Consider the following 17,813-nt stretch of genomic DNA (forward strand, 5'->3'; position numbering starts at 1 on the left):
TGGGTTAAACAACTTGGAACATGGCACATATGGTGGCAGAGCATAAGTAAAGGAATAGATCATCTTAAAGAAATTAAAAGTAAATAACACTTAAAATTTGGTTGCATATCCTTCGCTTGCAATAAGTGTATCAATTGAGCGACCTACTGACATCATTGAACTGTTGCATTCACATCATTGAACTGACATCATTGAACTGTGGTGCATTCACAGGCTTCTTTCAGTTATTGTTTGTTTTGAGGGTTTCTTCATTCAGTCTCCTCCTCTGAAGGTCAAATGCATCCTCAGTTGGGTTAAGGTCTGGTGATGGAATCCACTTTTTTCCTCTGATGAGGTGTCTGCATGATGAAGTTTCTGCCAGTTAGATGAGATGCATTTCTCTGTAAATTGGCAGACAGAATGTTTCTTCTGAATTTATTAAGATATTTAAATTTATTCTGCTGTCATCATTGATTTTCTTTGTGAATTCCATTCTGGCCTTCTGATTCTTGCTGCTGATGAGTTGTTTGCACCTTGTGCCTCTGTATTTCTGCTCTTGAAGTCTTCATTGAAAAGTGGATTGCGATACCTTCACTGTGTTTAAGTTTCCCTCATTTCTCAGCTTCAAAATGTCTTTGAAATGACAAAATGACTGGCTTTTTAGCCATAGACAGCTCTCTGGACTTCATCATGGTTAATTCTTTTTAACAACAAATGGAGTCTTCACAGGGGAAAACTGGGGCTCAAACAAAGAGTAGGCATTCAGCAATATTAACTGTTTTAACAGTCAATCTAACAAGACACACTTGTGCAACAAGAAACACCTGTCACATAATCAAAAAATTGGTGGGTTCAAACAAAAGGTGCCATATTCTAAAAACACATCTAAATATAAATATCATGGAATAAAAGATGAAATTCTGATCTGTCATCTATTCATATTTTCTAAATAAATGTCTTCAGTATATAGCAAAAACTAAAGAATTAGCCTTGCCATTCCATTTTTTAAGAGGAGACTATATGTACTTTGAGTCATACTATGCTAATTATGTGAACAGCCTGTAGTGCAGAGTACACAACAGCAGCGGTGTCACCTTCTCTGGTGATAACTCATACCATTGATGGACTTTGAATTCCAGTCTTGAATTTGTCTTTTGTTGTCTGGCAAAAAAGAAAAAGTAATGGATTTGCTCCCTCTGTGTTTTGCTGTATATGTAGTCTATGTGTTATAGACTCTTTCTTAATGGCATAAGTGTTGTGTGCCTGACATTGCTCAGTCAGTTTATTGGCTGCTGTACTAGAAGAGAGTTGTTTATTTACTTTTTCAGTTTCAGTGAAAATGTTTTGGGGTTTTTATATTTTTCTTGCTTTGGATGAAAAGCTTTGATCTGTGAAAGGGTGGAACACTCTCTGTTTGATTCGTCTCATGGGATTTGAGCTGTCGGACGAGAACAGTGAACACTTCGTCTTGTGCTTTCAAAAGAGAATTGATGCATGTCTCACCTGTGATGGAGCACCTTAGGATTAGACACTTCAGAGAGGGGATTTTTCATTGTTGTCTCTTCTTCTTTCTGTGGGCTGACGGGGTGATGCTAGAGCTGGAATACTTTCAGGCTGCATCCATTCCTTTTTGAGCTGCACACGCTGCACTGCCTATGTGCTCCAGCCAATGCGACTGAGAGCCGGATTTACTAAGGCTTTTGCGCCAGGTTTCAGGCATAAATAGGGCACATTCTGCCTGAAGAAGCATGCATGTTATGTATAAAACTGCTGTAGGAGCATAGTATATGAGATATATACTTAGAAAAATGCAAAACGTGTTTGATTCCTTCAAACAATCAAGCAAAAAACATGGAGAAACAGCTGAAGATTGTGGCTGATTAAATATTTGGTTTCCCTTTTAAGGCTGACATAAAAAAAGTGTGTATTTCTGATATTAAATCAACTCTTATCTGTTAAAAATGTGATTTTTTTTTATGCTATTGTTCTTTACAAATAAGTCACACTGCGTTTTATTGTTATTCTGAACACATCAATAATAAACTCTTACTGAATTATGGTCTGAATGAGCTTGCACACCCACATGGGAAAAAAGTTAAAGGGCATCCAACAATAAAGTAAACCTTATTTGTCTTTACACAGTAGCATACAGAAAGCTCCAACTCCAAATGATATATTTTATTAAAATATAAAGTTCTTTAAAGTCCTGAAAATTTAAATTCCTGGCATTTAATTTAATCAGAATTTACCCTTACCATTTTTGTTATCTTTGATTGAAGTGTAGTAACCTTTGTTTGCCTCTCAACGCTAACTGATCTTTGGTTTTCTCACCGTGTTCCAGGGGGTGGGAAAAATTATACTCATCAATTATGTCTTGGCATGTTTTCCCTCTCCCTCACGCCACTTTCACCAACCACTGAATGAAAACTCCTGTGTTTCTGACTGCATGATATGAACATAACAGTTCTGCTTAGTTCAGGCATAAACAAAGTCCTTGAGAGTGGTTTGAGATGAAATAGTGTCATAAGTGAAACTTACCGAGTCATATCCTCCTACTTACAATTATGGTGACCAAACCAGAGGTTGTAATGTCTGAAACCAAATATAGCCATTTTTATTTATCACATTTACTACACGTCTCTGTATAGAATGTTGGTAATGAAGAAATTGGTTCCTATTGCTACCGCTGTGTACAATTCTGACTTGGCTAGTTTGTCTGGATTGGAACAGTTCACCAAACCATTCTGAATGACTTTGCTTACATTGTAATTGTACATGTAAAATTACATTGTAATTAATAGAAAATACAGACATTTTGAAAAATAAGAATTCAAATAAAATGTTGTCATTGTATTGTGAGCATATTTGGGCAGCATTTTGCATTGTGAATTTTCACACACATACATCCGACTGTATCTGCAAAACACCATAAACCTTTCCCCATAAATCACTGTCTTCCCCCATTCCGGAAAGACACCAAAATAACATCAGGCATTTCTCCATTGCTCTTTGGGGTCAGAGTGTAATTTTGTAAAATTGCTTCCCATGTACTAGCTTATATCATTAATATGGATCAGATACCTACGCTTTGTTTTTTCTAAATTGAGTGTGATTAATGAAGGATGCAACTTTTCTCATTAACTATTTGTGGAAGAGTGGTTTTCCCTGTTAAGCATTAGTTTCTATCAAATTAAAGTTTGAGGAAAAAAACTCATGCAGCCATTATATAGCTGGAGCAACCCTACCCACTTTTCTTTCATGCTATTTTAATTTCATTATGGGTCCCCGAAGGCAGGGACGCACTGCACTGCATAGAGTAAGAGTGCAGAAGGTTTAGAGAAGAAGCGACTTTAGCATTTCCATCACGTCTTTTCTGGTGCTGCCTGTGTGATGCAGAGATCAGAAATTTCTTATTTTGTCTGTGATGAGATCCGTCAAATTTAGCAGGTGCATTATTATTCTTGAGTGTAGCTGCAAGAGAACAAAATAAATAAATAAATGCTTTGGATTACAGGGGGAAAAAAATCCTCAGAGTTGTGTAATTGGCACCACCATGTTGCACATCTGCATAAGCTGATAGTAGAAGAAAGAGGCTGGTTTACTGTGTCCAGTCACTGCAGTGGGTTTTTTCTCTGGCTACAGAGGATGTGCTTGGAAAGCTCTCTCGCCCTTTAGTCACAGTCAGAGCTGTTGGGCCTATTCACAACAGGCCATCTCTTCAGGACAAGTACATTCTTGCAGAACGAATTGAACATCTACCCAGAGCCCATATGTATTGAGTGTCTTGGAGTAAGGGTAATCTAAAATTGGCTCCAGTTGATTACTTAGTGTTCATAAACCTACGAACAACAAGCAAATGATTGTAGATCAGCACTCTTTAGGCAGATTCTACTGCAGGTGAAATTCACATGCAGGAATTCTTTGGTACCAAGTTAAATAGCGTGATCAAAGACAGCCTGTGTTCCATTATATCAATACCAAAGTTAGTGTTGTGGTGTTCATTATGCTGCATTGTGATGAGGAGCGAGGAGGCAGACGCATATGCTGAGATAAGCGAGATTTTGGGCAAATCCAGGGTCATAGTCGAAACGGTCCAGGTTCAAACAGCCAACATGGAGAAAAAGTGGATCAGGCATGACAAACAGACACACAACCTCAAACAAGAATCAAACACTATAAACAATATATACAGCACATCCAGCACAATCAAACACACAAAGACCAACAAGAAACTCAGGAAAACAGGGCTTAAATACAAGGGTAAATGAGGGACAGGCAGAAACACAGGTCAGAACAATCGGGGCGGAGTCACAAAACAAAGGCACAACACAAAACGACGCCAAATAAGAGACGACTGGAGGCACAACAGGACAAGGGAAACAAGAATGCAAAACAGACACAACAAACAAGAGGGGAACAGGAACCATATCCGACACAGGCACGGAAACGGACACAGACAGACACCGGGACAGAAACAGAAGGAGAGACAGGAACAGGAACCACAACAGGAACAGGCACAGACACAACAGAAGGGAACAAGACAATACCAGGAACAGAGGAGGGCAAAAACGAAGGGACAGAAAAACCCAAGGACACAGAAGCAGAAACAGGAGGAACAGGAGGCCCACAGGAAACAACAGACACAGGAGGAACAGAAGGCCCATGGGGAGCAGACATAGGAGAAACAGGAGGCCCACAGGAAGCAACAGACACAGGAGGAACAGGAGGCCCATGGGGAACAGCAGACACAGGAGTAACAGAAGGCCCATGGGGAGCAGACATAGGAGGAACAGGAGGCCCACAGGAAGCAACAGACACAGGAGGAACAGGAGGCCCATGGGGAACAGCAGACACCGGAGGAACAGAAGGCCCATAGGGAGCAGACATAGGAGAAGCAGGAGGCCCACAGGGAGCCACAGACACAGACAAGGGTGGGACGGGCGGGAACAAAGGAACTGCGACATCCATGGAGGCAGGCGAGCCTGCAATGACATCCACGGAGGCAGGCGGGCTTGCAACAATGTCCACAGAGGCAGGCGGGCTTGCAACAATGTCCACAGAGGCAGGCGGGCCTGCAGCGACGCCCACGGAGGCGTGGCATTGGCCGGTGGGTTTGGAGGCACGGGAGTGCCGCGGGTAGCGTCCACGGGAACAGACGTGCTGCGGGGAGTGGCCATGGGATCAGGCTTGCTAAAGGGAGTGGCCACAGGATCAGGCTTGCCACAGGGTCTGACCACGGGATCAAGAACTTGGGCTGGGGACAGCTGCTCCAACCTGGAGCAACACAAAGACACAGGACTTCAGACACTAGGATTTCAGTTGCTCAATAGTTTGGGGTCTCTCGTCATATTTTTTGCTTTAAAATTAGCCAAATGTTTTCAATTGGTGACAGGTCTAGGCTGGACAGTTTAGCCCCAGACTCTTTTACTCCAGAGTGATGCCATTGTAATATGTGCCAAATGTGGTTTGACATCATCTTGCAGAAATAAGCAAGGGCTTCCCTGAAAAAGACGCTGTCTGAATGGCAGCATATGCTGCTCCAAAACCTGTATGTATCGTTCACCTTTATTGGTGCCTTCACAGATGTGCAAGTCACCCTTGACATGTGCACTAATGCACCCCATAATACTGGCTTTCGAACTCCTATAATAAATAAATAAATCGCTAAATAAGCTGGATGCTTCTGCTCCTTTTTAGCCTGGACATAACATTTTGATTTGTCAGACCACAGAACACTTTTCCACTTTGCCTTAGTGCATCTTAAATGAGCTCAGACACAGAGAAGGTGGCAGCCTTACTCGATCCTGTTTATGTATTTCTTCCTCTTTGCATGGTGCAGTTTTAACTTGCATTTGTGGTTACAATGATACATTTTTCACAGACAATGGTTTTCAGAATTGTTTGTTTTTAATACAGTGTTGTCTAAGGGCCTGACGATCATAGCCATCCCATATTGGTTTTCAGCCTGTTTCTTTGCATACAGTGATTTTACTGGATTCTGTGAATTTTTTTATATCATGTATCATAAATGATGAAATCCCAAATTTCTTTGCTATTTTACATTGAGAAGTGTTATTTTTGAATTATTGCACTATTTGCAATATGTGCAGCCTTTCACAGATTGATGAATTCTTCCCCATCATTTACTTCTGAAAGATGGAGATGCTCTTTTTATACACAGTCATGTTAATTACCTGTTGCCAAATAAGCTAATTACTCATGAGATGTTTTTCACTTTGCATTGTTTTCAATCCAATCTATTATTTAAAGTATGTGCACATCATTGCATTCTGTTTTTATTTGTATTTTGCACAGCACTTTTTTTTTTTTTTTTTTAAAAAAGGTGTAAAAGCTGTAGTAAGGTGGAGCTGATTAATGACCCAAGGAGAATGCCTTCATTTTCTTGCATCTTGAGCCATGCGGTCACAGAATCTTTATCGTACAATCTGACTCACAGCACACATGGACATAAATGATATCTCAGTTTGCCACAGATTTTATTGCCATTTATTGTCATCTCATACAGCGTGACATGCAGTAAACTTAAAAGGCTGCTGTTATTGTACAGTTTGGAGCAGGCTTTAGTCTGAGAGGTTTGCTACTTGAAATCCCTAAGCAATGTTGGGTTAAAATAGAAGAGTACTTTGTTTTGTGAGGATTTTTGTGAAGAAAAAAATGCTTTTTAAATCACATAAAAAACAAATCAAGCCCATTCAGTTCAGTTTTACTTATATGGTGCTTTTTACAAGACATTTGTCCCTAAGCAGCTTTACATAAATGTAGGTTCAGACACCTAATATGCAAGCCAGGATAGACAGTAGCAGGAAAAACTCCCACAGAGCATGAGAAAGAAACCCTCAGATAAAGGTGCAAAGACTCAAAGGGGAATCTGGATTAACACTGGGTAGTGGAACTATGATACAAATTGAACTATGAGAAGTTTAAAAGTGAGATTAAACAGAAGCATTTCTGTCATGAACGGCACTAATATTAAGAGTAACATAGTCTAACAATTTCAGTAAGGTGTCAAAAAATTTAAACTATTTATGTTCAAATGTTGAAGAATAATGTTCAAAATAGTGTATCATAATTTAAAACGGTACTACTGATACATCAGTCTCTTCTATTGGTTTCTCTGTTTGCTATCTTTTGTGGAATCACTGTCAGAAATCAGACATTGGCTGCGTCCATTCAGCACTCTGTACCTTTCTCTCCAGAATGTTTCCTTTCTGCTCAAATTATAGTCCTTATTATCCTTATATGTACTGAAATGGCCTTTTTCTCCATGTCACGTAAGAGTTTCTTTGTCCATTTAGAGGTGGAATGGAAACTACTTTTGTCCGAACTTTTTTTTTCTCCTCTGTCAAAAATGATGAGCTGCATTGCATTGTGCTCTTTTGACCTGTTGTTTGGGTAATAGTGAACCCTCATTCATTTATACTGTTAAACCTCAGATCTTTCTTTAGTCAGCGCTAAACCAGTCAGCTTCATCACATTCATATTCATGACATATAACATCTCATTTATTCCCTTTTTATGAATGTGATATAACTGGTTATTAATGATGTGTTTATGACCTAATAAAAACTATTTCTAAATGATTCATAAATTATTTTTCTGCTGTGTCTATTTTCTGCTGTGTGGACAGTTGTCATACATTTCAGAGGCCCCCATTTCCTGTTTTTTGCCTAGAACCCCAGAAAATCTGTCCCTAAGTGGAATTAACTGTAACTTGCACTACTGTCTGTTCAAATTAAATGAAAAAAACAAAGCTAGCCTTTTACATCTGGGGGGTTTTGAATTCATACCAAATCGTGATGTGCAAACCACAGTGTGAACTGAACCGAGACTTGCACTTGCATGATCAAACCAATCTGTGTACTATATAACTGAAAAAAATCAGCATACAGTACATGTATGCAAAAGTCAGAGACCCCCCTTCATTCCTTTAACTTCCAGTCAAAATGGGCTTCTGTTTCCTTTTCTTGTTAATGATTTTTTGATGGTTAGATATCCTCACATCTTTTGAGTTGCCTTCTCACAGTGGAATGCAAGACAGAAACACCTGAGGATTTTTTCTAATCTGAAGCAAGAGTGGAGCTCTCGCCTCTCTCTCAAAGACAAAAGAGTTAACTGATTATTTGAAGCTAGTTTGGTGGTTTACCAGATCTTATGCACTTGTTAGGAATCCTGTTTGCTCTATCTATTTAATCATTTTTTTGAACTCCAGTGTTGGATACTCATTTTTCACTCCCTATGCATGAGATCTTTGAGATCATGAAATTTTTCCTGAAACAAGAACAACTAGTGCTTTGCTTCCATTTTGACTGGACATTAGGTGTCTCTTTTTCACAGTATCTGTCTATCTGTCTGTCTGTGTGTATATATGTATATGTGTGTGTGTGTGTGTGTGTGACACACACCTGTACCTCAAAGTAGAATATTATATCTAACCCGAAAATATGCTGCTTGTCAAGAGTCTGTCAGAAAAAATGCCCTTATCAGAAAGCTCAAAGCAAAGTATTCCAGGAAGATGGAGAGGTCAAGACAACAGGAGAAACAAAGTGAGAGTGACTGAGGAAGACTACAGCAGAAGACATTGCCATTTTCAAAAACAACTGCTTGGCCTTTGCAGAATCTTTACATTTTTTGCCTCTTTTTCCTTTGCCTATAGTTGTAGAACCTTTGGGTAACCTTGCAAGCATTCTGGCAAACACACAGAGTATCCATCTCTAACTCTTCTCCTACTGTGAGAGATGGTGTATTTACATTGCCATGACACCTGAGTGGTCCAAAAGCAATCAGCTCTCTCAGAGGGGCTGGTAAATTTATTGACCTGTTAAAAACCTGCACCCTCCCCTAAAGGAAGTCCAATTAACAAGCCTAGAGCTTACTGGGTCCTTATGCTGAAACACATTGGACAGAGACAGACACACAGTAGATAGATGGATAGAAAGATAGATAAATGCATACGGAAGGGGTGCTGATCAATACTCATCTGCACTTGCATCCGTGGCAGATGGAAGCATCTGTGTTTGTTTAAATCAATTTGTCCTGAGGGTTTTGCAAAAAAGCTGCCACTCAACACTTATTTCTTTTCCTCCTCTTCTTGTGTGGTACTAATGCTGTTGGAATGCCAGATAGCTGCCCAGGTTTCTCCTTTGGGTGCATAATCGGAGAGAGAGGGAGATTTCGGTCATTAAAATCCCATCAGCTAAACGAATACAATTTCACTGGGCCTCCGGAGTCATTTTTTACTCCCCACACAAACGTCAGTGTCAATGTCATTAGTTGCCCTTGGGCAGCAGGATGATGGTACTTTGTCACATAATGTTATCTTCCCTTTTCTTGTCAACAATGATGAACAGTAAAAGATGGTTCAATTAAGATGGCAATAAAAACACAGAATGAATGATTGTTTTTTTTCTGTAATAAATAAATTAATTCTAAATTAGATGTCAATCTTAAAGAACAGTGATATAAATATGTGCAGTGTTCATGAATTCTATGAAATAAAATTAGGCTTAGTCTTGGTCAAGTCTTGATGCTTTCATTTTCCAGGACTATTCAAAGCTAACTGTCTAACTACAAGTTTAATTATGTAATTAATGTAATAAATTACAGTTACATTTAGTTCACATTCTGTACCAGCATGTTCCTTTTTTCCACTTGTTTTGATTATGATGAAAATGAAGGATATTTATTTTTCTTTTTACAAAAAAAACTTAAAACTTATATAAAATAAAATATCTACTCAAAGCCTCACAAGAGCAGATACTGTATTCATTTAAAGTGTAGAATCCACACTTCTGACAGAGCTTATCTGCTTTTTTCAGTGAGAGAAAAAAAAAGTAGAGTATCACCATGCTTGTGTTATTGCTGGTGATTACTGCATCTTCTAAGGCAGGTCAAGCTGAAGACTTCTTTACTGTTTGGAACCTACAAGCTTAAATTCCTGTTTGTCTTTTTGGATCATGCAGCATGTGGGAGGTGGGAATGGAGGCCTTTTATCACTGCGTTTCTGCTTTTCTGTTCAGAGAAGAAGAATGGGCAGATCGAAATGTCAGGAGCAATAATTCAAACAGAAAGATGTCAGTTCTTTCCTCCAAAAACTGGAATTCAAAGGTCACATCAATAAGTCTTCATTTCGACCACATGCATGATTAATTATTCAAAAACATGGCTGTTGTCAAGCAGCACTAATGTGCTATCTATAAACCTCTACTGGAGGGTCAAGCTGCTGTTTGAAGAGCATTTAATGATCTCTCTATTTACACACTTCTTGAACTATAGTGGGCTGATACATGAGCTAATGAGGAGCTTGTTGAGTAACAAACAGTGATGGTTTTGCCTGGGCAGTTCTATATTTCTTAGAATAGACGCAGTACATGACTTTCATATGTGATGACCGCACATTGATTTCTGTGCAATGAATCTAAATGATAACTTTTGATGGCTGACCAGTTCTATAAAATGTGCTTCCATATCAAAGCTATAATAATAACAGAGATAAATACTCATCAGGCTCCATGCAATGCATTGGATACAATACCTGGATACATTTATGGTAGTTTTTATTTTACTCCAGCAAGATTTTTTGAACATTTCCTTTAGGATTTAAAATGGGCTTCTTTTAAAAAATCTCAAGCATCAACATAAAATAAACGAACCAGTCCTTCACACACCCCCACCCCAGTGGTGTAACTGAGACCTTATGAGCCTCCATTGAAATTTACATTCAATTAATTAAAATTTGTTCTGTTGTTACTTCTCAAACAAGTTGACATGCTCATTTGATAGGTAGCATATGGTAGCATCTAATGTTACATGTTTGTGGCAGACGGACAGCATCATATAGGGTGTTCCTTTACTTTCAACTGAGCTGCGACGGTAAATTCTGCCACTGCAAGTGAAAAGTTGGGAAAATTGAACTCTCAACGGAGCGTTCCACTCACCACTGCTGTCTGTAGAATGCTCTGTTGAGAATTCAGTTTTTCAGTTTTCAACTTTTACTGTTGACTGTAGAGAAAAACAGGGTGTTTTGTTTAGAGCAACGAAAGCTAAGCCAGAGATTTTGTAGAGGGGAGAATTACCATTCTGTAATGTCCTCCGGGTTTGTCAAAGGCTAGAGGGCACTCCCAAACAAGTTCAGAATGAATGGGTTGATCTGGAGCATCTGATCAAAATCATTGTTTATAAATGCTTGAACATTTTTAAAGTAATTTCATCTTAAATAAATACCTACACTGATATAATAAATATCTACACTGATTAAGCCCTCATCTAATAAATTACCCATTTTTGGTGGCACTGCAGTCACCATGGCAACATGTGTGCAGCTTTATACCATCATTGGCTGCATATTGCCATGAGGTCTGAAGTTTTTTCAACACAAACATGTGAATGCAGCATTATGTGATTAAAGATGGTTCTGTTAGGTTCTGTTTGTAATCAGATGTAAGATGCATGCGTTCAAAAGCAGAACCTGTGATATTTTACAAAACATTCAGCTAGAGTCTGAAAATCAGCAACGAGAATGATCTCGGTCGGTGGTGGATTAATGTGATATTTCCTGACAGAGGTAATCAGAGTACAGCAGTAGCATCCAACTAAGTTATTCTGAGCACACTGTCTTTCCCTCTCAGCTCCTTCATTCTCTCTTCTTTATATCCATTTTATCAAGGTTGGAAAGCAAACTGTAATGCTGTAAGCTAGGTAACTAAGCTAGCTCACAATATACAGCACTAATGACCCTTGGTCTAAAAATATAGCTAAGATACTGTGGAAAAGAATGTCTTTAACAGCTGTTACATACCTGTATGTTCTTCTTTGAAATAGTCGAATAACTGACCCTCAGACATTAGATAACTGTTTCTCAGACCTTAGCCCATAATAAATAAGTTAACATCTAAACAACACATGATTCTGCAAGATTTAAGTTAGCCAGCCAAAGTGTACCCATGTCAAATCCACTTTTCTATGTGCATTTCCTTTGTTCTGCACCAGAAAAAATTAGCTGAAGTAGGATAAAGTAACACACATTCAACTAAATGGCAAGACAGTAAACATCCAAACTGTGCTCTTTTCCTACTGATTTACTTTAATTTCACAATCTTCAGATGATAAAAGGCATGTTCCTGTTACATAAGAGATTTTAGCAGAAAGTATCAGAGGCAGTAACCCAGAAAAGTGTCTCTAACAGCAGCCTTACGTGCTTTTGAAGTTAGCTACAGCAGCAGTACAAACACTCCTTTATGGTGTATGCATATGCAGGAATAGACAGCTGTAGATTTAACCATCATTATTTTAGTGAATTATGATAGCAGTGATTATAATTTATTCCAAACCAATTTTTTTTAAGTTTGTAAACGTTATAAACAGTTTCTGAAGAGAACTGTTGTATCACATCTTCAGGAGCTTGAATAATGTCATGGTTGGAAATGATTGGGAGAGATTCCTGGCTGGAAAATATCCTCCATCATAGGTCCCAGTGCCACTGCCCACCCCCCAAAGTTGCATCAATACCCCACCCCTTCCCTAATCAGCAGAATGATGAATATACAAAAAATCACACTAGGACACTACTACATAACAATGCAAAATAAAGAAAAAGAAAAAAGCAGTAAAGCACCAGGGAAAAGCTGATGAGAAAAATCGTATGCCAAAGTTCAGTTGAAGAAATAGTCTTATATCATCATCTAAGTGGAATCTGACACTGAATAAGATTTTTTTTTCAGATTTACAATATGAAATTAAGAAGAAAGAAAGCTTATCAAAAGACCTGGCATGCCACAGTATGCATACCCAGAGAAGACCTGTTAAAGACATCAAGAGCACCACCAAGAAAAACTTCAGAACATGAAGAACTCTGGATCAAACAGTTAAGATGAAGACCTGTACCCAAGTGACCAAAAGAAGAAAGTGTGGAGGAAAAGGAGCTGCTCTTCATCTAGATTATCTACCACCTGTCTGTGAAAAATTAATGCATGTAACTGCTCAATGATCTTTACTCTTTCTTCCAATTTGAAATTACATGGTATGGAGTGACACATAGTTGATTCAAATGTGTCATCATCATATGGTATAGTGATTATCACACTGAAGACTTTGCTGCAAAACATGAATGGACAGAATTAGGTCTGCTTGTTTATGCTAGCAAGTGTTTACAGTTCACAGAAATCTTCAATAGTAGTTAGCGAGGTGCTTCCCAGCATAGTGTACAAGAATTTCTTTCATGTAGCTTGCACAAGATTTTCAGTAATTCATAGTTCACAGATGTGTTACACTGCTTTTTCCACTGAAACTATATTATCTACAAATAGTTTTTTTTTTTCATTTAACAGAAAATTTTTGAAGATGATTTTGATTTCTTGTAAAGGAAGGCTTTTGCAGAATTCTTAAAAAAAAAAAAAAAAAAAAAAACATTTTCCATAATGGAGAAAATGCCTAGAAGCATTGCAGTCCATCCATCATGCTGCCAATTCATCAATAAATAAAACAATTGCATGTTTACTATCTTGTTTACATCTGTAGATGCCAGAAGGTCAGCTGACTGATTTATGGTGCAAATCCATGAGACATAAATTATGGACAAAGCTATTATCATAACACAGACATTAACCAGACCCTGTGAAATGCTTATTCAGTACCACTGTCTCTCATGAAATATGTCATCATATATCCTTTAAGAAGAGATTTAGCAACTTTAACCCTATTAAACTAAGCATCTCACTACTGATCCAGTCTAAGAATTTGGCAGCGGAGTTGTGGCATATGAATGTTCATATTTGGCCATAGTAAAGTGTATCAACGTGTAGGAGCTGAGCTTTACGTGTGCCCTGAGAAGTCACAGTAATAATGAAGAACAACTGATTATGAAGCAGAAATAGACACACTCTCTGCTCTACCATTTTTAATAGGACAGATTAACCCTATCTTCCCTGATGTATTGTCAGCAATACATTGCAAGACTTTGTCTTAGTTCCCATTAATTTGTTAATCTGCTGTTGGAATTTGTACATGTCCAAGTTAATCAGGAAAGTGTCAGCAAGTGGAATTGGGGCTTTCTTTGTGCTAGCCTGTTTTCTATCACTGTAAAAATGAAGCTCCACACTGAATTCATATCTCTATGGAAGGGCTCATTGACCTGTTTCATCAGAGAAAAGCTGACTGAAGTGTATTTCTATTTGTATGATTTCTGTTTTGCTTAAAATGGTAAAAAGTCTTCTGTGTGGACTCTTATTTTAAGGGTGGGGCTGTGTGTGTGGTAGCAAAACTCATAGGGTGGAGTTGTAAACGAAAGGGAGTTTAGCAAACTATTCAGTGTGAGTCTGGCTGGCAAATCACACATGCTAGCCTGAGTCTGAGCTCTGTCTTTCCCCTGTTGTTTTGTATGTTGTTGAGTTTTCATTAAAGCTGAGTAATGGACCAGAACCTTAACAGAGTTTCTTCTGAGTGCTCCTATGCTATAATATTTTAGGGGACCAAAATGAATTAGACAGGGTTACTCGTTTGTTTCTTGACTAAATAAGAGCTAACGAAAGGTCTTGAAGTCAATTCTATTGCCTCTTTTTTGTCTCAACATTAAAGACTTAACATTTACATAAGCCTGTTACATCGAGCAAAATTTTAAGTGTCAAACCATACTTAAAGTAAAGCATTGTATTTACTTCATTAAATGTGTACAGTATTTCCTCATGAATAAAATACCCAAATTCATGCATGAGATTGCATAATTCATCACCCCAGAGACTATGTTTCCACTACTCCAGCGTCCAGTGGAAGCATGCATTACACCCCTCCAGCTGAAGTTTGGCATTGTGCATAGCTATCTTAGGCTTGTGTGCAGCTTCTCAGCCACAACGACTAATTTTATAGCGCTTCTTGTGCTGGTGTTGCTTCTTCAGGCAGTTTGGGACTCTAGTGAGCAATGCAACAGAGGGTAAGGTTTTTTTTGCAATATGTGGTTCAGCACTTGGCAGCCCTGCTGTGTGAGTTATTGTGCTCCACTCCTTTGAGGCTGAGCTGTTTTTGCTTCTAGACACTCCCATTTCATATTAATAGCACTTACAGTTGACTGGGGCAGATCTACCAGGGCAGTAATTTCACTAACTGTTTGGCAGAGATGGCATCTTGAGATGTTTAAAGTAACTGAGCTCCTCAGTATGACTTCTTCCCCTGCCAATATTTGTCTGTGTTGATCGCATGGCTACATGCTTAATATGCATAGCTTTTAGCAAATTTTGTAGCTGAAACATCTGAACATCTGAACTGAAGTAATTAGGAGATGTGTCCTCATGCTTTTGGCAGTGTCATTTACATTAGTACATTTAGTTTAACCACGTTTTGCAATGGTGTGTATTTTGCATGAGAAGGCTGTACAAATTTTAATCAAGAAAATTCAGTACTGTACATTTTCAGTGCAGAATGGATGCACTGGTTCTCTGCTGGAGTATGAGAAATATGAATATATGAATAAAAGGGAACTTGTTACAGTGTCATTTTTAGTTGCTGAATGCATTAATGGATGGATCCTTTATTTGCTCAGGTGCTATCCTGCTTTCACAAGGACATGGTTACTTCCTCAAAGGAGGCCTGATAAAATAGACATACAATTTGATACAGAGCTGACAAAACATACATACAATATGTAGACAGCACACAAAAGCAAAATGTGTTGACATAACTGCCAAATAGAATAGCATAATATAATCTTAATGGAAGATGAAAGTGTTTATGCAGAGCCTTAGCTCTTTCAGGGTTATTTTTTGTTCATGCATAGGCCTATGGAGGACTAAGCCATACATAATTGTATTCTGTTAAATCACATCTTTGCCTGTTATGAGATTGTCCCTCATTATAGAGGCATTAAAATGATTGGTTATGTCCCAACCATACATTTTGTTTGCAAGATGACTGGATTTATATTACTTAGGCCACAAGTTTGAATGCTTTGACATATTTGCCTTGAAGACCAAAGGAAATAAAGTCAGACTGATTGGTGCGATTGTTAATTGTTGTTAATTCAGTCAATAAAATTACAGTCGTTCAGTAGTGTGATGTACAATGCACCAATCCAGAGAAACACAGAGAAAGTCAAAATTCTTCACAGTAGTGGTGATAGCCAGACATCTCAAGCATTTAATAGTAGTGAAGCCACTTCAGAGAAAGTTATTTTATGAAATGATAAAGAAAACATTGCCTGATGCTAGAGACGTTTTACAGTAGTTTTGTCACCAACCCTGCTCCTGGATGTCTACTTTCCAGCAGACTTTATCTCTAACCCCAACTGATTCTACTTGATCTGCCTAATTATTGATTAGCTAAGTGAGGTGTGATAGATTTGGGTTGGAGGTTAAATTCATCCATGGTAATGAAATACATACGGAGTATTGTAAGGCAAAATAGTACAAAAACTAATATTACCAACATAACAATTATCAAAATTAGTCATAATGCACAACCTTAATCTCAGTGGTTGAAATATGCAGAAATTGAAAAAAAAAGTTAGAATTCCTCTATAATTTTATTCTCAACATTTCAAGTGAATTGTATACCCATAGTATTAATGTGGGATTTTAAGTCATAATGCCAATGATTTTAGTTATCATTTCTGACCAGTCTTAGGCCCCCGTCTGAGCTGCCTTTTCCAGAGCACAGTTACAGTGTGTAATGGTATGTTTTCGTCTCTAATTGTAGGGGAAGAATCTTGCAGACTTTGTGAAGACATCTAAAGGTAAGTTTGAATTCTTAACTTTATCAGGGGCTGTCTTTGCACTAGGCAAAGGCCTGCATGAACCAGGGGCCCCATGAAAATACAAATTAGATTTACTGTACATGCTGATAGGATAAGCGTCATGGATAATGTATGTGTGTATACATGCTGATTAAATTATGGAAGTAATTGTACTGCAAAACTTAAGACCTTGTATGACCTGATCTGAGAAGTTCTAGAGTAAAATCTATACTTGAATTTTAAATTTAAGCCCTTGTAGAATAGTTTGTACTTGACTTTTCAATGTGAGCTTTTGTAAAACAAAATCTGTGCAACTTTCATTGCGAGCATTTGTAGAATTAAAACTCTAAGTCGCATGTTATAATTTTAACATGCAGAAAATATACTAAGATAAATACAAGTGTATTTATTTATTTTCAAATTCATTTTTAGCTACAACCACAAATTTGAGCTCATAACCTCTAAAATGTAGCAGCACAACTTCAAATCTGCCCGTCTCGACTTGCCCGACTCGGCAACACTCTCTCAATAGATTTGATGCAAAACTGATTTTGTGTATAAAAATTAAGATGTTGGCTCAATATAATTGATATGATTAATAAAGGTAAAGGTAAAAGGTCACCTTTCTTTGTACCTAAATTGCTATGAAAATGTGAAAATGTGCTAAGTAAAATAGCAATATATCTACATGCTGTATAGGACAAACTTGTCATTACATGTTGTAAGAAAACCTCTGAACCCCAAAAGGGTGAATTTAGAGAAAAAGAAAATACATTCTAAAAATCAATATATGGAAATATATAAGATTTATTTTATTTAAGTGTTTTGGACCATTTCTGTTGGTCCATTTGTCATGAAATGTTCACAAAATACAACCCCAATTCCAATGAAGTTGGGATGTTGTATAAAACATAAATGAAAACAGAATATGATGATTTGCAAATCCTTTTTGACCTATATGCAATTGTAGGCATAAAATTCAAAATGAGTGAATATTTGCAAAAAACAATAAAGTTTATCCGTTTGAACATTAAATATCTTGTCTTTGCAGTGTATTCAATCAAATATAGGTTGAAAAGGATTTGCAAATCATTGTATT

General features: G+C 37.8%; 1 protein-coding gene across 6 annotated transcripts in view; it reads left to right on the forward strand.

Annotated features, from left to right (window-relative positions):
• The window catches only part of tnr (tenascin R (restrictin, janusin)), a 235,290-nt gene that overhangs the window by 27,306 nt on the left and 190,171 nt on the right, over positions 1-17,813 (forward strand). For all 6 annotated transcript variants that reach the window (XM_037531224.1, XM_037531214.1, XM_017710961.2 and 3 more), the window contains exon 2: positions 16,678-16,714. The gene's annotated coding sequence lies outside the window, so the exon portion shown is untranslated. The remainder of the gene's footprint in view (positions 1-16,677; positions 16,715-17,813) is intronic.

The sequence above is a fragment of the Pygocentrus nattereri genome, chromosome 2 (genome assembly GCF_015220715.1).
Source record: "Pygocentrus nattereri isolate fPygNat1 chromosome 2, fPygNat1.pri, whole genome shotgun sequence".
NCBI lineage: Eukaryota > Metazoa > Chordata > Actinopteri > Characiformes > Serrasalmidae > Pygocentrus > Pygocentrus nattereri.